We start from the raw sequence: 22,141 nt of genomic DNA, 5'->3' as shown, positions 1-22,141 counted from the left end.
AAGGGTCTGAATACTTATGTAAATATGGTATTTCTGTGCTAAAATGTTTAAAAAAGCACACAAAAAAACATTTTTGCTTTGGCTGTGTGTAGATTGATGAAGAACATGTTTTATTTAATCCATTTTAGAATAAGATGGTAACGTAACAAAATTTGGAAAGTGATAGGGTTGGAATACTTTCCAAATGCACTGTATATAACCCCCCAGGACAGCGACAAAAACTGTTGAATTTCAGCACCATGCTGACACTGGGTTGGGTTAGTGGGAGCTAAAGATACTGCGATTCTAACACTGTCTACTGATTGTCAACACTTGAAATGAAGGGGATAATTCAAATAGAAGCAAGTGTCTTTTAATCCATTAAAAAAAATCTTAATATGCATTTTGACAAACATGCAGAAAAGTTAGCTAGTGCTTTACACTGTGCATATGCTATGAGATAACACAACTATTTATTTACAAACAGACATGGCCAAATCATAGGCAAATTAAAACCCTTGTCGCTGTCATATGAAAGAACTTTACACCACCAAATTACCATTTCATTCATTACGTTTCTATGACTGCAACAACAACCAATAGTTGTTCTTTATTTTAAACCCAAAGTTACAAGCTAACTGTCAATGATGGAAAAAATTATGTCCCATTCAACTTTTCCATCATTCAAATTCAGTCATGAAAATGTAATAGAAAAGGCTGTGAAACAAAATACCCCCCAACATAAGGAATTGTACCTTATCCAAGACTATGCAGGATTTTCAGCTGGCACTGGACTACTGGTAACCACAAGGGACACGGATGAGTCCATTACCCCAAAAGCTGGGTAGAGGGGCTCAGTGAATGTGGCCTGGAATGTGTACAGGTGGGTCATGGTGTCAGAGGAGACACTGTAGAAGGACAGAGTGCCATCTGGCCAGTCCAGATACACTCCTACTCTTTGGGGATCAGGTCTGGTGGTTGGGTAAAGAATATGATTCTCTTTATTATTGTGGCGGGCAAGGTAACGGTTCTTTTCTTCGAAGAACATACACCAAGACCTGTCATTGGCTCCCAGCTTACAATCTGTTGCCTTTCCCCACCTGCTAATACATTTATATGCCACTCCCATGTCACAATTCCCAATCAAATCTGCCTCCCAGTAATGCCATTTGGTCAGAGGCGCTCTACACAGCACCTGTGGCATTTCCTCAAATCTCTGTGGGTTATCAGGATATGTCTGTTCTTCATCCACCCATGTTAGCTTTCTGTTTTCCTCAATCAGTGAGAAACATTTGTTTGCTGTGTTTGGGTCCAGAGTGACTTCAGTGGCATCTGGAGAAGCAAGAGAAGTCAAAGGAGAGAGAATCTTATCATAACCAGTGGGTCAATAGCAGTTGTATTGAATTGCAATATCATTAGCAAAGACACTTACACTTCTTAAGCAGCTCCGGTTTAAACCACAACTCTTCATTTTGGTTCAAACTGTAGGAGAGGCAAAATAATAGTTAGTGACGGACACCGCCTGTGGTGTTAGGACACTTGCCTAGGTATTACTCATTCGAATCTACCTCAACTGGGTTAACCCTATTGGAGTAGTTGTTTACAGGTTTGCCTATGGGCTGGGAGACCCTGGTTTGAGTCCCGGATGTTGCCGTTTGCTACAGCATGTAGAGCAGCAATGAAGCAACACAATATCAGGACCGGTCTGCTCTCAGGTCAAAAAGAGAAATGCAGTGATTCCTCAAACAGTCAGTTATGGCAGTGGTTACAAGACTGGTGCACAAACAAAGTATATCATTACAAAAGTCGTAGATTCTTCATTATATTCAGTAGCTGTTAAAGCTGCACGGCTGTTAACTTGTCGTGAATGTTTATAATGACTGGTATATGCCCAGAACCATTCTGTTGATGGTGAACAAGTCAGGCAGGGGTATATAGAAAAGCAACTTTTTACTTAATGACACATTTTTGGAAGGAAATCTATTTCAAATATATTGTAATTATAGGTAATATTTCATAGAAATCTGGAGAGAGTGGGACCCAAGACAAGTTTTGCACAGTTAGCATACTTGAGTTTATCAAGTCTACAGTGTGGATCTGCCAGTCTAGCAGAGAGCAGCTTCACTCCTGAGTCTCCTAGGTGATTGAAGCTCAGGTCCACCTCTCTTAAATGGGAAGGGTTAGACCTCAGAGCAGAAGCCAGAGAAGCACAGCCTTCCTCTGTGAAGCTGCAGAATGACAGACTGCAGAGAGAGGTCATGATTTACAACCAGACTGCTGGAGGTTGAGTGCAGGGCCTTGAAAGCCTTCAGAGAAGGCCTTAGAATATACGGTTCCTTCAGAAATTATTCAGACCCCTTGACTTTTTCCACATTTTGTTATATGTTACAGCTTTATTCTAAAAATTGTTTTTTTCCCCCGTCCTCATCAATCTGTTATACTACCTCATAATGACAAAGCAAAAAACAGGTTTAGAGAAATGTTGGCTAATTTATTAAACATTTAAAACGGAAATATCGCATTTACATGTATTCAGACCCTTTACACAGTACTTTGTTGAAGCACATTTGGCAGCGATTACAGCCTTGAGTCTTCTTGGGTATGACACTACAAGCTCGACCCATCTGTATTTGGGGAGTTTCTCCCATTCTTCTCTGCAGATCCTCTCAACCTTTGTCAGGTTGGATGGGGAGCGTTGATGCACAGCTATTTTCAGGTCTCTCCAGAGATGTTCGCTTGGGTTCAAGTCCGGGGTCTGGCTAGCCCACTCAAGGACATTCAGAGACTTGTAGGCATCTCTTCCTTTGTCCCCATGTATTTCCCACCTCAGTATCTCCAGTTTACAGTGTGGATTTCCCAGTCCAACAGAGAGCATCTTCATTTCTGAATCCTGTAGATCATTGTTACTTACGTCCAGCTCTCTCAGGGGAGAGGAGTTCGAGCCGAGAACTGAGCCCAAAGTGTAACAACATGTTTCTGTCAGAGAACACCGACTCATCCTAAATGAGAAACGATGATACATAAAGACATAACACAAGATATAACAACATATTAACAGGTTATGTAATAAAGTGAGAACAAAATCACAATCATTCTACAGACCTCAGTTTCTCCAGTTTATAGTGTGGATCCTCCAGCCTAGCAGAAAGCAACACAACGCCCAAACGGTAACTTCTGTGCCCCCTGTGGTAATACAATAAAATACAAAAATTATTAAGGATGAAAACGAAACTTACACAACGACACAAAAAGTAAACAAAGGCCAATTTATGGCAACCATTGCACAGTTCACAAGGCATGCATCAGGCAATACTTTCGACACAAAATTCAACTTACAGATTGCGGCTGTAGGTGGTGAGCTCACTGGCATTAGAGCAGTAATCAAAGACGTACAAGACGTTTCTGTGAATTTACAGCTTGAGAGTCTACAAAGAAAGAGACATCAAGTGATTAAATACAGGTCGTCGTACTCTATTGTTGATTTATTTCAGCAAAGAAAGCATCTGTGTGAAGTGAACATGAACACAAAGCATGTACACATTTAATGACATGCTTTCATTACTGTGCGTGTCCATTACTGTTTGATTTCTCAAAACATGCTCTCAGGGTGACAATTTGAAACTTTGTTGAACAGTTTGTTAGTCACTCTTTGGGTTGAAACGCAATATTACTCAGGTCCAGGTCTCTCAGGGGTGAGTCTGCAAACTGGAGAATGGAGGCCAGCAATTCAAAGCACTGACTTGTGAGTACAATGCCAGACAATCTGCAAGAATAGAGAAATTACAACTCATATAACCTGTGATGTTATGTTACGTCAGGGTCTCTTAACCACTGTTTTGTGAATTATTTGTATTTTCCAGGTAAGCCATTGAGAAATGAAATCCCTGTGCTTCTAACTAAAAAGGTATACAAAAAAGGCCCCCAGCATTGCAAAAATTTCAATTTGTGATAATACAAATCTGAACAAGAAAATTTGGATAAATACTTATTCATAAGGATGTGGTATGTGTGAATTCTGCATTAATACTTGCATTGCCTTTCTGCGGTTTCTCACATCTGGAAGCAGTCTCAGATGACCTGTGATACCCGTGTTGTAATTATTTATGTCCAACTCATCCAGCACCTCCTCTGACATTTGAAGCATATAAGCCAGTGCTGAGCAATGAGGAGCCGACAGTTCTGTTTCTGATCGATTTTCTGACTTAAGGTACTTTAGAATGTCTTCTTGTACTGAATTGTCTTTCATCTCAGTCAAGCATTGGAGAAGGTTGATGAATCTTTCAGGTGAGTAATCCCCTAATAAAACATCCTGATCCCTAAAATATTTCCTCATTTTCTCAACAGACTCCGAGCCATTCTCACTTTGTGGCAGGAGGCCTTGTAAGAGTTTCTGAGTAGCATCCAATGAGATGCCAACAAGGAATCGGAGAAACAGGTCCAGGTGTCCATTCTTAGTCTGCAAGGCTTTAACAACTATCATCTGCAGAAGCCCGTGCAAGGAAAGCTCATCCAATGGGCATAATTTTGGCTCATTTTTCAGGAAAGGCTCCAGCTCCTTGACGTTCTTTGTTACACAACAGTGGAACACGTACAGAGCAGCAAAGAACTCCAGGATACTCAGATGCACAAAGCAATAGACCTTCTTTTTGTACAACACAGACTCTTCTTTCAAGATTTCTGTGCACAACCCACAGTACACTGCAGCTTCACTGACATCAATGCCATACTCATTCAGGTCCTTCTCATAGAACATGAGATTGAGCACCTGAACAAAGGCAAATGCTAGCCTCCCCAGTTTTAGAATTAAGTCTTTACTTGATTCCAAGATCTTCTGTGCATCTGCCTCATTTTGCCCCTGATACTTTTCATTTGCCAGGTTTGTCTGAATGAGTAGAAAGTGAGTGTACAGTTGTTGGGATATCTCCAATCTCATTTGTCATCATCATTTGTACAAGGACTTGGGCAGAAATCCAACAGAAGACTGGTATGTGGCACATGACGTAGCAACTCCTTGATGTTGTAAGATGTGAGATTATTGTGCTGGCAAGGTTCTCATCACTTATTATTTTCCTGAAATATTCCTCTTTCTGTGGGTCATTGAAACCCCGTACTTCGGTCACCTGGTTGATGCACTTACAGGGAATCTGATTGGCTGCTGCTGGTCGTGATGTTATCCAGAGGAGAGCTTTGGGAAGAAGATTCCCCTTGATAATGTTTGTAAGCAACACATCCACTGATGAGGTCTTTGTAACGTCAATCAACCTCTTGTTATGAAAATCAAATTCAAGTTGGCTTTCATCCAGACCATCACAGATTAACAGAACTTTACAAACAGCAAATTTCTTTGTGTCTTCTATCTCTGCAAGTTCATGGTGGAAGTCATTCAGGACGTTCAGAAAAACTGTACTGGTCATCACTGGTCATCTTTGATCAAATTCAGCTCACGGCAAGGAAGAACAAAGACGAAATCCACATCCTGATTGGCTTTTCCTTCTGCCCAGTTTAGGATGAACTTATGCACCGAGACCGTTTTTCCGATTCCAGCGATGCCTTTGGTCATTACAGTCCTGATGGGTCGGTCTTTTCCAGGTAAGGGTTTGAAGATGTCATTGCAGTTGATTGGAGTGTCTGTTGCTTTTTCCCCCCGGGATCTTTTCTCAATCTGCCACACTTCATGTTCATCATTCACCCCTTGACTTTCTCCCCCTGTGATATAGAGCTTAGTGTAGATCCGTTCGAGAGGAGTTTCATAGTCGGTGTTTCCCTCGAAAACAAATTGAAACTTCTCCTTCAGACTGGCTTTATGCTCCTCTACTACTACTTCCATCACCCCACCGAAATCCCATCCCCACCCAACCTCTCTGACCCTAGCAAGCTAACTCTCTACGTCATAAAATTCACAACATAATACTACATGTTCAACAGTTTCTTTTACCATCCGCCCATCTCACATACCAGTACCATGGTTCCCTATCAATTTCAGAATAATTCAATACCATATGTCCTAATCTCATCCTAGACAACATAACGTCCTCTTTTCTGTTCCCATTACATTTTCTCTCGTACAGATTTCCTTGTTCTATAAAACTGTCTCCCCTTTACCACTTGCATCCCATTGCCTCTGACAACAATCCAACAGTGTTTGATATGAATGTTTTACTCTCCTCTCCTTAATTGCACATGTAGGCCTATATCCACAAAATTATTTTTCACTGCTTTCTTTGCTATTTTATCTACTATATCATTCCCATCGACTCCTTTATGAGCAGGAATCCAACAAAACTGAACCTCTATCGCATTTCTTGTTAACCCTAACAACATCGTCATTATTTCTATCCATAAATCCTCACGTTCCAATTTCCCAGATCTTAGACTGTACAAAACTGATGTAGAACCTGAACATATTACTGTTCTTCTTGGTTGCCCCTCCTCTAGCCATTGCAATCCAACAATTATAGCAACCATTTCTGTTGCATATACAGATAAATAATTTGTTGCATGGATTAACATTGAACTCAGGAATACACCTGCTCCAGTCTTCCCATTCATGGAATCCTTTGAACCATCTGTGTATACTACCAAGCAAGAATAAAACTGGTTACCAATATATTGATCTACTATTGTTCCTATATTTTCTTCAAACCACTGTTTCTTTTCTTTGATCAGGCTAAGATTAACATATGGCTTTGTATAAAACCATGGTGGCACATTTCCTATTGCCACAGATTGCCCTATATCAAGGTACCTGAGTCCATATTCATCTACCCTTTTCCCAATCTCTGGGCCAAATCCCCTCTTTTGATATTGTTTATATACCGAGCAGTCTTCCAATACTACTAGTGTAGGATGATCTGCCTTGAACGTTTCTTTAACAATGTGCATTAGAAAGAGGCAATTATTTAACTAGAGTTTAGTAAACTGAGCAATGCATAAATAGTCACCTCTTTACAAAGGCACATTTTTAAAACGGTTTCAAATGAAATCACGCTGCCAGATTACAATAAGATTACGAGTTCTGCAATCTGCACAATGTTTTTGCACTATGAAAATATTGCCCTCAATCTAGTACCTTCCAATTATCACAGTCATCAAACTAAATACTTATGATACTTCTTACTCATTAGCTACTCTACAAGGTAAAATGTTCATTGAAATGTCTCTTGTTTCAGTAATTTTCATCTTCAAAAAATAATAATAATTCAATTAAGTTTCATTTTTTGTTGATTTAAATGCATTATGAGTGGATGTGGGAGAAACACCATAAACTGTCCTCCAAGTTTGTGTGGTAGTGCGCTTCAGAAAGGATGTGTTTTAGGTCTCCGGACACTGAGGACTGGCATTGTGGATGACCTCCAACTCACTGCAGAGAGAGTGAGAGGGAGGAAGGGAGAGCGTTTAACCAGCACGCACGCACGACAAGGGTAGCACTTTATGATAACACCTGGTAATAAAACATTTGATGGATTAGTAAATAGTTTATTCATCATTAATTAAGCTATTCCTACATTTAAAAATGTATTAAACTATTGTATTAAACTAACAATACGGACAAAACACAGAATGTTAAAGAAAATGTACTTTCTTTGCTACATCTGGAAAATGTAAATAAAATGTAAATATTTCCTTTAACATTCAGGCTCTATTTTAACAAACCTAACGCAATGGTAATTTTATGCGCTATAGGTTTGGGGTGGGAGGTGTCAGGAATATTTTAGCTATTTTCACAACCAAAATTATGCTCGCAGTAGCTGGCGGTGGCTCGAAAGGGCTGGGTTTTGATGAATAAACAAGTTGTAGGTGTGTAAGAAAGTGCTCCATGGCCAAATATGGGGTTGCATTAAGTTGTGTATTTACGGTCTTATGTATTCAGTTGTCATCAACTACAATTCGAAATGTTAGTCCATTATAGCCTAGTTTGTTAAATAGCCTAAAGAAATAAAATGTAGGCCTATCCCATATTTGCTAAATATGTTGAACATGTTTGGAGTCCACATTGGTCTAAGTAATTGCATGGCTTCATTTTGGAAATATATTGTTAAACATAGCATTTGCACTAGAGGAGGCTGGTGGGAGGAGCTATAGGAGGAAGGGCTCATTTTATTGGCTGGAATGGAATTAATGGAACGATGTGTTTGATACCGTTCCATCTATTCCATTCCAGCCATTACAATGAGCCCATCCTCCTATAGCTCCTCCCACCAGCCTCCTCTGATTCACACTGACATAGGCCTAATGTAAAAAGCTTTTTTGTCTGAGCCATGAAAATGCCAATTGTTATCAATGAGCAAGATTACATTCAATATTGGTAAGACCTAAAAAGACATAATAGTTCTAATCAAATTCTAATAAAATGAGACCACTTGTTTTAAAATTGTCTCTGTCTAAATACAGTAACAGGCACCATAATTACTCCCCGTGGGCATATAATATTAGGCCTAAAACAACAAACAACCAAGGGTTTTTTCTGACAAGTTCATTGCCGAACCTGGCATAAGGGGAAAGGGGAAATAGAAAGGGAGATACCTAGTCAGTTGTACAACTGGATGCCTTCAACTGAAATGTGTCTTCCGCGCCCTCTGTGTTGTGTCCGTATTCTTTTACTGTTGATTAGCGAGGCATATTTCAGGTCATTTTGAGCCCTTTGTGGAGCATCAGCTACTGCTGGAATGGCTACTTATGGCATGGCCAGCCTTAAGGTTTTATCAGGTATAGATAGTCCTCACTTTAGATCCTTGCCTGCAAAAGACTTAACTAATGATTAGCAAATGCTTTGTAAGTAAACCTATCAGGGTTTTGTAAGTAACCCAACTCTGTGTCCACAGTTAAACGAGACTGGGTCTCTCAGCCCATGCTCACACACTGGACAGACTAGACCAGCCCTCAACTCACTGCAGAGAATAATAGAGGGGGTGAGACAAGCAATTATATGCGTGTTTGTGTGCCTCTTTCTATTTTGGTTAGTCAGAGGTAATTATAGTGTATTGTGAGATTTTTATTTTTTTGTATAAATGCAGTTATTCTCTTCTCCAGTGGGTGTATCATCAGAGTACAACAACCCACCTCCTTTTCATCTCCCTCTCTCGCTCCAGCACCTGATCATTGCTGCAACTCTTTTGATCTTGCTCCAGGTCATCCAAGAGGTCAGGAAGGGAGTGTGCCATGGTGACAAGCTAAATCAAATCAAATTTTATTTGTCACATACACATGGTTAGCAGATGTTAATGCGAGTGTAGCGAAATGCTTGTGCTTCTAGTTCCGACAATGCAGTAATAACGAGCAAGTAATCTAACTAACAATTCCAAAAAAAACTACTGTCTTATACACAGTGTAAGGGGATAAAGAATATGTACATAAGGATATATGAATGAGTGATGGTACAGAGCAGCATAGGCAAGATACAGTAGATGATATCGAGTACAGTATATACATATGAGATAAGTATGTAAACCAAGTGGCATAGTTAAAGTGGCTAGTGATACATGTATTACATAAGGATGCAGTCGATGATATAGAGTACAGTATCAACGTATGCATATGAGATGAACAATGTAGGGTAAGTAACATTATATAAGGTAGCATTGTTTAAAGTGGCTAGTGATATATTTACATCATTTCCCATCAATTCCCATGATTAAAGTGGCTGGAGTAGAGTCAGTGTCATTGACAGTGTGTTGGCAGTAGCCACTCAATGTTAGTGGTGGCTGTTTAACAGTCTGATGGCCTTGAGATAGAAGCTGTTTTTCAGTCTCTCGGTCCCAGCTTTGATGCACCTGTACTGACCTCGCCTTCTGGATGACAGCGGGGTGAACAGGCAGTGGCTCGGGTGGTTGATGTCCTTGATGATCTTTATGGCCTTCCTGTAGCATCGGGTGGTGTAGGTGTCCTGGAGGGCAGGTAGTTTGCCCCGGTGATGCGTTGTGCAGACCTCACTACCCTCTGGAGAGCCTTACGGTTGAGGGCGGTGCAGTTGCCATACCAGGCGGTGATACAGCCCGCCAGGATGCTCTCGATTGTGCATCTGTAGAAGTTTGTGAGTGCTTTTGGTGACAAGCCGAATTTCTTCAGCCTCCTGAGGTTGAAGAGGCGCTGCTGCGCCTTCCTCACGATGCTGTCTGTGTGAGTGGACCAATTCAGTTTGTCTGTGATGTGTATGCCGAGGAACTTAAAACTTGCTACCCTCTCCACTACTGTTCCATCGATGTGGATGGGGGTGTTCCCTCTGCTGTTTCCTGAAGTCCACAATCATCTCCTTAGTTTTGTTGACGTTGAGTGTGAGGTTATTTTCCTGACACCACACTCCGAGGGCCCTCACCTCCTCCCTGTAGGCCGTCTCGTCGTTGTTGGTAATCAAGCCTACCACTGTTGTGTCGTCCGCAAACTTGATGATTGAGTTGGAGGCGTGCATGGCCACGCAGTCGTGGGTGAACAGGGAGTACAGGAGGGGCTCAGAACGCACCCTTGTGGGGCCCCAGTGTTGAGGATCAGCGGGGAGGAGATGTTGTTGCCTACCCTCACCACCTGGGGGCGGCCCGTCAGGAAGTCCAGTACCCAGTTGCACAGGACGGGGTCGAGACCCAGGGTCTCGAGCTTGATGACGAGCTTGGAGGGTACTATGGTGTTGAATGCCGAGCTGTAGTCGATGAACAGCATTCTCACATAGGTATTCCTCTTGTCCAGATGGGTTAGGGCAGTGTGCAGTGTGGTTGAGATTGCATCGTCTGTGGACCTATTTGGGCGGTAAGCAAATTGGAGTGGGTCAAGGGTGTCAGGTAGGGTGGAGGTGATATGGTCCTTGACTAGTCTCTCAAAGCACTTCATGATGACGGATGTGAGTGCTACGGGGCGGTAGTCGTTTAGCTCAGTTACCTTAGCTTTCTTGGGAACAGGAACAATGGTGGCCCTCTTGAAGCATGTGGGAACAGCAGACTGGTATAGGGATTGGTTGAATATGTCCGTAAACACACCGGCCAGCTGGTCTGCGCATGCTCTGAGGGCGCGGCTGGGGATGCTGAAACAAACACAGTAATATCATAGCCATCAGTTTGATTTAGTTTTGACATGCAGTACATTTCACTTCAGGGCATCTAAACAATCCCTTTTTATCTGTGTAAAAACGGACCCTTGACCATTTGTCAGGTTGACGCCTCTTGAGATTTACAGTACATAGGATGCAGAGCTGTATTATCTTTGAATATCTAATGCAATACTGTAGGTCAGGTTAAATATTACTTAAACGTTTCACCTGAGACAGGTATTTGCTCAGGGTGTACCCTATAACCTATGTACATGCTAAGAACGTCACAAGCTATAGAAGGCAGATATTAAATATTTTGGGTTGTGTCATGTGGGTTGCTTGTTGTTATGCAACATTTACTTATTTCTGTTCTAGTTTCACCTATTTTCGTCATTTTTTTGAGGAAAGTGGTTTTTATGGCTCACATCTCTTCCTGGCAAAGAGTTTGTTATTAACTAGTACTGTTATTGTACCCCTTATGAAAAAAGATTACAGTCAGTCTAAGTTAGCAGCAAATACTGCGTCCAAAATAACACCACTTTTTTTTACTGCAGTCATTTTGCAGTGTAACTGTAGTATGAGTGCAGTATAACTGCAGTTATTCTGCAATTACTGCGTCCAAATTATCACAGTCGACTGCAGTTACTGCACTTTTACTGCAGTTTCTGCAATCTCTGTTTTAAGGGATCGGTCAGTAGGTTGGTCAAATGAGTCTGTCAAATGACAGGTAACAGCTTTACATTTTCTACTTAATTTTTTCGGAGAACTTCTACTTAACGTTACATAGTTGAGGTATTACTACATTATTTCGACGACAGAGATACGTGCTTCATAAAATAAGGCCAGTAACCTCTTCAAAGGATACCTTCCAGTCCAACCCGCCATTTTAGAATGTGCCCACAACGTATTTTCCAAAAACAAAAGGTAGCCTAGTGAGTCTTCATATAGTCTTCATATAGTCTCCTAGTGAGTCTTCATCAGTTTCAAGTAAGAAAACAATAACTCACCAATACGTGAACAGTTTGTTCAAACAATATTTGAAATTAAACAACGAAGACGGATAAACATTTCGACTGCTTGAATACAGTCCTGCAATTTATTTGTTGTTGGGCGGCCCGACCAATGGAGTTAAAGTTGTTGTGATGGGTCGTTCGCGAACGACTCGGCTCTAAGAGTCGGCTCTTGTAGGTGAACATTGGGAGCCGGCACGCATATCAGAAGAGCCGAATCTATGTATAAAAAAATTATATAAAAATAAAGATATGAATAATCAAAACATTTAAATGAATAGAATTAACTAATTCAAAGAACGAAAAAATAAATAAAATAATAATAGGACTAAATGCTCAAGCTCTCTGCTCAGAAAAAGAGCATCATCTGTGTCAACCAATGAAGCAAAACATGCGTGAGGGAGGGCAACGCAACGCAGTCTTCTATGGACCAGTTTATGCCAAAGTATATGTCTGTAGCAAAACAAGGCCAAATTGATATTGCATTGGCTAAAATGATTGCCACTGATTTCCAGCCATTTTCGATTGTGAAGGACAGGTTTTTAGAAATTATAGCAATAGTCTATATCCAAATGTACACAATTCCAAGCAGGAAAACCCTTTCAAAATCACGTATTCCATAACTGTACGAGATCACACAGGCTTCAGTGAGGGAAAGAGTCCAAAAAAGCTACTGCAGTTTGCCTTACCACTGACTGCTGGACATCAAGGGTAACCACTTCTTACATGTCGGATACATGTAACTTCATTGAGGATTTTTTGATGCCTAGCTGTCTTCTGGACTGCTTTGAGTTCAGCGACAGACACACCTCAGAGAACTTGGCAGAGGAACTGTTGAGAGTGGCCAGAGAATGGCAAGTAGATGGAAAAGTGGTCTGTTGTGTTAGCAACAATGCAGCTAACATAACCAAAGCCATGACATTTAAAAAAAAGGCCCCGTCATCCATGTCTTGCCCATACAATCAACCTGATTGTAAGATATGCTCTGAAGGTGATGAAGCCCACTGTGGACAAAGTGAAAGCAGCTGTGGAATACTTCCACAGGAGCACAGTAGGTGCTAAAAAACGAAAGTCTACACAACGCCAGATGGGGATGCCTGAGCTGAGGCCTAAACACGACTGCACTACAAGGTGGAATTCAACATTTTATATGTTGAAGCGGTTTCTTAAGTCAAAGGATGCCATCATCTCCACCCTGGCCATTGTCAATGCACCTGTTGATGCTCTGAACCATGAGGAATGGGAGGTTACCACAGGATGTGACAGAGTTGATGGACACCCTTCTTTCATCAATGGACAGAAAGTTCCTCAGAATAGAATAGAATCACTTGCTATCAGAAACCGCTGCACTTGACCAGGTTTAAGAAGTTAGCCTTCAGTGATGCCAGAGCGATTGATGATGCTCTTAAAAAAATAACCTCAGCAGCAGCGAGGGACAGCCCCAGCAGTCAGCTGGCTCAGGCACCAGGGCAACAGGAAGAAGAAAGAGCAGATGGAGCAGAAGCACCAGCAGTAGTGCCACAAACTTCTGCTGTTTGGATGCTGTTTGACGAGAGAGAATCTGGGGATGCAGCACAAAGGAATCCCTCAGCTGATGCCATAATGGAGGTCCAATCCTATTTGGAGGAGCCCCTCCTGCAGATCCTCTGAGCTGGTGGAAGAACAAGGCCTCTCTCTACCCACGGCTTACTAAAGTCATGACAGGGAGACTGCATAGTGGCCACATTCGTTCCCTCTGAGAGGGTCTTCTTAAAAACGGGACAAATAATTACTGAGAAGAAACTTTGCATGCCAGCAAAGCCATTACACAACACAACACTAAACAATAAATTCATTGCACGATAACGGTGACAAACTGTTAGGGCCTACTTAAAGCTGTCCCAAAAGCTGTCCCAACATATTACCACCACTACACCTGGCTATCAGCTGAGCCTTGTCTGGCAGCGAAACAGTTCAATCAGCCTCATTTACTGCCTTTTAAGAAAACAGCTGATATGGCTGACATGCTTAAACAAATGTAGTTTCTAATGACAATTGAGATGTACAGCTATGGCATAAGGGGACGACAAGTGGATAAGAGCCAATCCGTAATTTCAATTAAGACATTCATGAGCGAGCTACGGACGTAGTCGATATAACTATTTGTTTGCACTTTTGAAATGTACAGTGACAGACTTCAGAACATGGGTCGTTCTTTCAGTGTTCTCCCTGTACCAAGTCAGAACCGTAGGATAAATAAAGGGGGTTAAATCAAACAAATTATTAGGGTGAGGCACATGGGTTACTAACATCTTACTACACAACATACACTTAGTATTACTTTCTTAGCTACAGTATACATATCTCCCTGGCATATTACATAATTTATGCAGCAGCGTACAATACATTTTTGGACCTGTTGTGCTGTGCTCACTTGAACAGGAAGATGGCATTTCACAACACCCGCAATAACATCTGCTAAATACAGTGGCAAGAAAAAGTATGTGAACCCTTTGGAAATACCTAGATTTCTGCATAAATTGGTCATAAAAATTGATCTGATCTTCATCTAGGTCACAACAATAGACAAACACTGTCTGCTTAAACTAATAACACACAAACAATTATATGTTTTCATGTCTTTATTAAACACACAGTGTAAACATTCACAGTGCAGGGTGGGAAAAGTATGTGAACCCTTGGATTTATAACTGGTTGAGCCTCCTTTGGCAGCAATAACCTCAACAAAATGTTTTCCGTATTTGCGGACCTGCACAACGGTCAAGAGGAATTTTGGACCATTCCTCTTTACAAAACTGTTTCAGTTCAGCAATATTCTTGGATATGGTGTTGTTTGATTTTACCATGTGTTGACCATGCTGTGTAGTTAATGTGTGGTCAATTTGTGGTCAGAGGGAGCTGGGGTGCAGAGTGTTGGCACTGCTACTTCCTAGCTGATGGGTAAATAGACATCACTTCTACTTTTACAATCAATCAATCAATGAAGATTTCTTTTTTTTAAATTATTATTATTTTTTACATCAGCAGTTTTCACAGTGCTTTTACGGTAACCTGGCCTACACCAGAGAAACCCGAACAATACAGGGCACCACTTCTACTGCCATCTATTTCTCCCTGTGTGATGTCATATCCTGTTCCTGTTTAGGCACCTAGCCAGCCGAGTGCAGGGGGGCTCTCCCGTCAACATGAGGCTCCTGCTGCTCCCGCCCCAAATACACACACACACACACACACACACACACTATTAGGAATGTTTCCTTATTTACATGTTTGGTTGTATGTGTGTTTTGTGTCAGAATAGAGGGAGGATAAGCCAGTGTTTGAGAAGAGGCGTCTGATGTAGGGGTCTTCATGGGCCCAAAAAGTCGGACTCATTCCAAAATGGACCTGGGGCTTTCCCACCCGGACCTGATATGCATAAATATATTTTGAAAATATGCAGACAAAATGTAAGGATGCTGGAGAAGTGCTTGACGCCGTCTGTCAAGAATGGTCGAGGCAATGTGATGGTCTGTGGGTGCTTTGGTGGTGGTAAAGTGGGAGATTTGTACAGGGTAAAAGGGATCTTGAAGAAGGAAGGCTATCACTCCATTTTGCAACGTCATGCCATACCCTGTGGACGACGCTTAATTGGAGCCAGAGCACAGCTCCAAACTATGCAAGAACTATTTAGAGAAGAAGCTGTAATCTGGTATTCTGTCTATAATGGAGTGGCCAGCACAGTCACCAGATCTCAACCCTATTGAGCTGTTGTGGGAGCAGCTTGACGATATGGTACGTAAGAAGTGCCCATCAAGCCAATCCAATTTGTGTGAGGTGATTCAGGAAGCATGGGGTGAAATCTCTTCAGATTACCTCAAGAAATTGCCAACTAGAATGCCGAAGGTCTTTAAGGATGTAATTTCTGAAAATGGAGGATTCCTTGACGAAAACAAAGTTTGAAGGACACAATTATTATTTTAATTAAAAATCATTATTGTCAATGTCTTGACTATATTTCCTATTAATTTTGCAACTAATTTCATGTATGTTTTCATGGAAAACAAGAACATTTATTTTTTGGTGTGGATTTTACCCCTTTTTTCTCCCCAATTTCGTGGTATCCAATTGTTACTACTCTCTTGTCTCATCGCTACAACTCCCGTACGGGCTCGGGAGAGACGAATGTTGAAAGTCATGCGTCCTCCAATACACAACCCAACCAAGCCGCACTGCTTCTTAACACAGCGCCGGAGGAAACACAGTGCAACTGGCAACCTTGGTTAGCGTACACTGCGCCCGGCCCGCCACTGAAAGAATTCAGACCCCTTGACCTGATTCAAGGGGGTTGGGTTGAATGCGAAAGACACATTTCAGTTTAATGCATTCAGTTGTACAACTGACTAGGTATACCCTTTTTCATTTTTCCACATTTTGTTATGTTACAGCCTTATTCTATAATTGATCAAATAATTTTTCTACTCATCAATCTACACACAGTACCGCATAATGACAAAGCAAAAATGGGTTTTGAGATTTTAGAAAACAGAAATACCTTATTTATGTAAGTATTCAGACCCTGTGCTATGAGACTCGAAATTGAGCTCAGGTGCATCCTGTTTCTATTGATCATCCTTGACATGTTTCTACAACTTGATTGGAGTCCACCTGTGGTAAATTCAATTGATTGGACATGATTTGGAAAGGCACAAACCTGTCTTTATAAGATCCCACAGTTGATAGTGATGTCAGAGCAAAAACCAAGCCGTGAAGTGGAAGGAATTGTCCGTAGGGCTCCGAGACATGATTGTATCGAGGCACAGATTTGGGGAAGTGTATCAAAACATTTCTGCAGCATTGAAGTTCCCCAAGAACGCAGTGGCCTCCATCATTCTTAAATGGAAGAAGTTTGGAATCACCAAGATTCTTCTTGGAGCTGGCCACCGGGCTAAACTGAGCAATCGGGGAGAAGAGCCTTGGTCAGGGAGGTGACCAAGAACCAGATGGTCACTCTGATGGAGCTCCAGAGTTCCTCTGTGGAGATGGGAGAACCTTCTAGAAGGACAACCATCTCTGCAGTACTCCACCAGACAGAAGCCACTCCTCAGTAAAAGGCACATGGCAGCCCGCTCGGAGTTTGACAAAAGGCACCTGAAGTCTCTCAGACCATGAGAAACAAGATCCACTGTTCTGATGAAACCAAGATTGAACCATTTGGCCTGAATGCAAAGTGTCACGTCTAGAGAACCTGCCAGCGTCCCTGCGGTGAAGCATGGTGGTGGCAGCATCATGGTGTGGGGATGTTTTTCAGTGGCAGGGACTGGGAGACTAATCAGGATCGAGGGAAGATGAACGGAGAAAAGTACAGAAAGATCCTCGATGAAAACCTGTTCCAGAGCACCCAGGACCTCAGACTGGGGCGAAGGTTCACCTTCTAACAGGACAATGACCCTAAGCATACAGCCAAGACAACGCAAGAGTGGCTTCGGGACAAGTCTGTGAATGTCCACGAGTGGCCCAGCCAGAGCCTGGACTTGAACCCAAATAAACATATCTGGATCTTCAGAGAAGAATGGGGGAAACTCCCCAAATACAGGTTTGCCTAGCTTGTAGCGTCATACCCAAGAAGACTCAAGGCTGTAATCATAGGGGGAAATCCCAGGGGGGACGGGGGGACACGACCCCCCATCCTGGGAAAAATAGGATATCCCCCCCCAATATATCACTGTAAACATAACTATGTCATTTCAATAATATTAATAATACGCAATGAAAGCACTTGTGCTGATTATAGACACTTAATAGTGTGTTTTTAAATTTCAAAAGATTGCTAAGATTGCTTTTATGTTGGCAGGGTTTACACACACACTATCTGAATTTGCAGAGCTAGCGTGCAAACATTAACTATTAAACTAGCTAGTAACTATTCCATTCATGTGGCGTCGTCAAAGATGGAATCTTTGCTGTCGTCAGTTTATTCCAGGATCAGCATGCAGCTGTAGTGCTACAAAGTCACTGTGATAAGGTTAGCGATCAAGTGAACATAACTACACTCTCTTCTACCATTGTCTTAAATATCTTTAATGGTCTCGTTGCAAAAACTAAATTGTCGCTTTGGGACTTTGAAGCACGTGTGCTGATCTTGGAGTAAACTGATAATAGCAAAGATTATAGCAAACACCACAGAAACGGAATTGGTGCTCGCTAGCATTGCAAATTCAGCTATTGTTCGAAGCCAGCCAATATGAAACAAACTATATTAAAATGACAAAAGGTTGCAGCATATGTTGTGTAAATGGTGAACTCATACAGCTGTCAACTCTTGTCACTGCAATCCGTTTCACATTTGCTAGCTATCTTTTAGATCGAAGCCCATATAGAATGATAGAAGATAAGATGATAGAAGCCCATCTCCTACTGTAAATAACCTATACACGGTATGTGTGTGTGTGTTTGTGCAGCTTGCCAGGTAGAAACATTTCAGAAAAAAGTAAAAAGTCAGACATCAGAGTATTTTTCAGTACACCAAAACGCAAAGCAAGAACCCTAGTAGCCTAAGACTAGTTGATAAAATGTTCATTAGAAAGAAGTGAAATGTTAATGGAAAAGTTTCACAAGAATGGCATTAGGCACATCAGGCAACAGAGGGCACACAGACAGCAGAGCTGGGGACAGATGGGCAGGGACAGACAGGCAGAGACAGGGAGTCTCAGGTAAGTTTATTGAGTCATTTGTTTGGCAACATTATGAAAGGTTCTACATTTTTTTGACTTGTTAAATTGGGACATAATTGGAAATGCCATGGATACCCCCACTCTCAACCTAAACTGGTGACTGAACTAAGATCTGTTTAAGGCAATGGTATTAATTAATTGTGTAGTTTTGGGTACTGGTAGTTAGGAGTACGGCAAACACCTTATTTATTTTCTAGGAGACAAACTGTGAGGCAGTGAGGGTGGTGAAAGGGAAAGAGCCAAGGAGAGAGACTTCAGAGGACAGTGTCACAGCCACGGCAGGACCAGGTGTCAACCTTGTTGCCAGCTGCACCAGTATAGGGGACAGTGTCACAGCCACGGCAGGCCCAGGTGTCAACCTTGTTGCCAGCAGCACCAGTATAGGGGACAGTGTCACAGCCACGGCAGGACCAGGTGTCAACCTTGTTGCCAGCAGCACCAGTATAGGGGACAGTGTCACAGCCACGGCAGGACCAAGTGTCAACCTTGTTGCCAGCAGCACCAGTATAGGGGACAGTGGCACAGCATTGTCCAGTTACCTCAGTGATGGCACAAAACCATATTTTTATTTATTTCACCTTTATTTGACCAGGTAGGCTAGTTGAGAACAAGTTCTCATTTGCAACTGCGACCTGGCCGAGATAAAGCATAGCAGTGTGAACAGACAACACAGAGTTACACATGGAGTAAACAATTAACAAGTCAATAACACAGTAGAAAAAAAGGGGAGTCTATATACATTGTGTGCAAAAGGCATGAGGAGGTAGGCGAATAATTACAATTTTGCAGATTAACACTGGAGTGATAAATGATCAGATGGTCATGTACAGGTAGAGATATTGGTGTGCAAAAGAGCAGAAAAGTAAATAAATAAAAACAGTATGGGGATGAGGTAGGTAAAAATGGGTGGGCTATTTACCGATAGACTATGTACAGCTGCAGCGATCGGTTAGCTGCTCAGATAGCAGATGTTTGAAGTTGGTGAGGGAGATAAAAGTCTCCAACTTCAGCGATTTTTGCAATTCGTTCCAGTCACAGGCAGCAGAGAACTGGAACGAAAGGCGGCCAAATGAGGTGTTGGCTTTAGGGATGATCAGTGAGATACACCTGCTGGAGCGCGTACTACGGATGGGTGTTGCCATCGTGACCAGTGAACTGAGATAAGGCGGAGCTTTACCTAGCATGGCCTTGTAGATGACCTGGAGCCAGTGGGTCTGGCGACGAATATGTAGCGAGGGCCAGCCGACTAGAGCATACAAGTCGCAAAGGTGGGTGGTATAAGGTGCTTTAGTGACAAAACGGATGGCACTGTGATAAACTGCATCCAGTTTGCTGAGTAGAGTGTTGGAAGCAATTTTGTAGGTGACATCGCCGAAGTCGAGGATCGGTAGGATAGTCAGTTTTACTAGGGTTAAGTTTGGCGGCGTGAGTGAAGGAGGCTTTGTTGCGGAATAGAAAGCCGACTCTTGATTTGATTTTCGATTGGAGATGTTTCATATGAGTCTGGAAGGAGAGTTTACAGTGTAGCCAGACACCTAGGTACTTATAGATGTCCACATATTCAAGGTCGGAACCATCCAGGGTGGTGATGCTGGTCAGGCGTGCGGGTGCAGGCAGCGAATGGTTGAAAAGCATGCATTTGGTTTTACTAGCGTTTAAGAGCAGTTGGAGGACACGGAAGGAGTGTTGTATGGCATTGAAGCTCGTCTGGAGGTTAGATAGCACATTGTCCAAGGACGGGCCGGAAGTATATAGAATGGTGTCGTCTGCGTAGAGGTGGATCAGGGAATCGCCCGCAGCAAGAGCAACATCATTGATATATACAGAGAAAAGAGTCGGCCCGAGGATTGAACCCTGTGGCACCCCCATAGAGACTGCCAGAGGGCCGGACAGCATGCCCTCCGATTTGACACACTGAACTCTGTCTGCAAAGTAATTGGTGAACCAGGCAAGGCAGTCATCCGAAAAACCGAGGCTACTGAGTCTGCTGATAAGAATATGGTGATTGACAGAGTCGAAAGCCTTGGCAAGGTCGATGAAGACGGCTGCACAGTACTGTCTTTTATCGATGACGGTTATGATATTGTTTAGTACCTTGAGCGTGGCTGAGGTGCACTCGTGACCGGCTCGGAAACCAGATTGCACAGCGGAGAAGGTACGGTGGGATTCGAGATGGTCAGTGACCTGTTTGTTGACTTGGCTTTCGAAGACCTTAGATAGGCAGGGCAGGATGGAGATAGGTCTGTAACAGTTTGGGTCCAGGGTGTCTCCCCCTTTGAAGAGGGGGATGACTGCAGCAGCTTTCCAATCCTTGGGGTTCTCAGACGATATGAAAGAGAGGTTGAACAGGCTGGTAATAGGGGTTGCGACAATGGCGGCAGATAGTTTCAGAAATAGAGGGTCCAGATTGTCAAGCCCAGCTGATTTGTACGGGTCCAGGTTTTGCAGCTCTTTCAGAACATCTGCTATCTGGATTTGGGTAAAGGAGAGGCTTGGGCGAGTAGCTGCAGGGGGGGCGGAGCTGTTGGCCGAGGTTGGAGTAGCCAGGCGGAAGGCATGGCCAGCCGTTGAGAAATGCTTGTTGAAGTTTTCGATAATCATGGATTTATCGGTGGTGAACGTGTTACCTAGCCTCAGTGCAGTGGGCAGCTGGGAGGAGGTGCTCTTGTTCTCCATGGACTTCACAGTGTCCCAGAACTTTTTGGAGTTGGAGCTACAGGATGCAAATTTCTGCCTGAAGAAGCTGGCCTTAGCTTTCCTGACTGACTGCGTGTATTGGTTCCTGAATTCCCTGAACAGTTGAATATCGCGGGGACTATTCGATGCTATTTGCAGTCCGCCACTATATCAGCCACACCCACAATTTATAGAACCGCAAACTCTTGCCAGCAAAGTGTTGACGTTTCAAGAGAGATGGTTTCGCAATTTCCCCTGGCTACATTATAATCCATCAATAAAAGGAGTGTTTTTTTTCACTGTAGCCAAGGGTTTTGAAGCCAGCCATCCATCTTTTGGCCAAAGAGCGGATGCTGCCTTCATTAGTGCAGGATTTAGGAACTGGAGAAAAGCCATTGTAAAATTCACAGCACATCAAAACTGCCAAACCCACCGCCACTGTGTAACTGTAACAGCACACCAGCTAAATCCAATCAGTGTCCAGTTATCCAGCGTGTGGGGTAAACAGCAGAAATTACAAAAGTTACCTTGCACTGTATGAGAAAGCAACAACATTGATTGAATTCATTGAGACACTCAATACGATTTGCTGGCAAAGCAGTGGATCACTATAGGACAGAATTTTTTTAAGTGTTGGATGGTGTGGAGGTTCAGTTTGGTGACTGTTTTGACCAGGACAGTCTAAACATTCTGCAAAAGTTGGAAAGAGCGCTTCTCACGGGGGAGTTGGATGAGTCTCTAGATCAGTA

At 42.6% G+C, this 22,141-nt stretch overlaps 1 pseudogene; it reads right to left on the bottom strand.

The window, feature by feature from the left end:
- Nucleotides 1-142: 142 nt before the first annotated feature.
- Nucleotides 143-12,138, bottom strand: LOC112214648 (annotated as a pseudogene).
- Between the last annotated feature and the right edge of the window lie 10,003 nt (nt 12,139-22,141).

Source organism: Oncorhynchus tshawytscha, linkage group LG02 (assembly GCF_018296145.1).
Source record: "Oncorhynchus tshawytscha isolate Ot180627B linkage group LG02, Otsh_v2.0, whole genome shotgun sequence".
In the NCBI taxonomy this organism is placed as follows: Eukaryota; Metazoa; Chordata; class Actinopteri; order Salmoniformes; family Salmonidae; genus Oncorhynchus; species Oncorhynchus tshawytscha.
The sequence above is the reverse complement of the archived record's forward strand: the minus strand, read 5'-3'. Positions and strand labels throughout refer to the sequence as shown.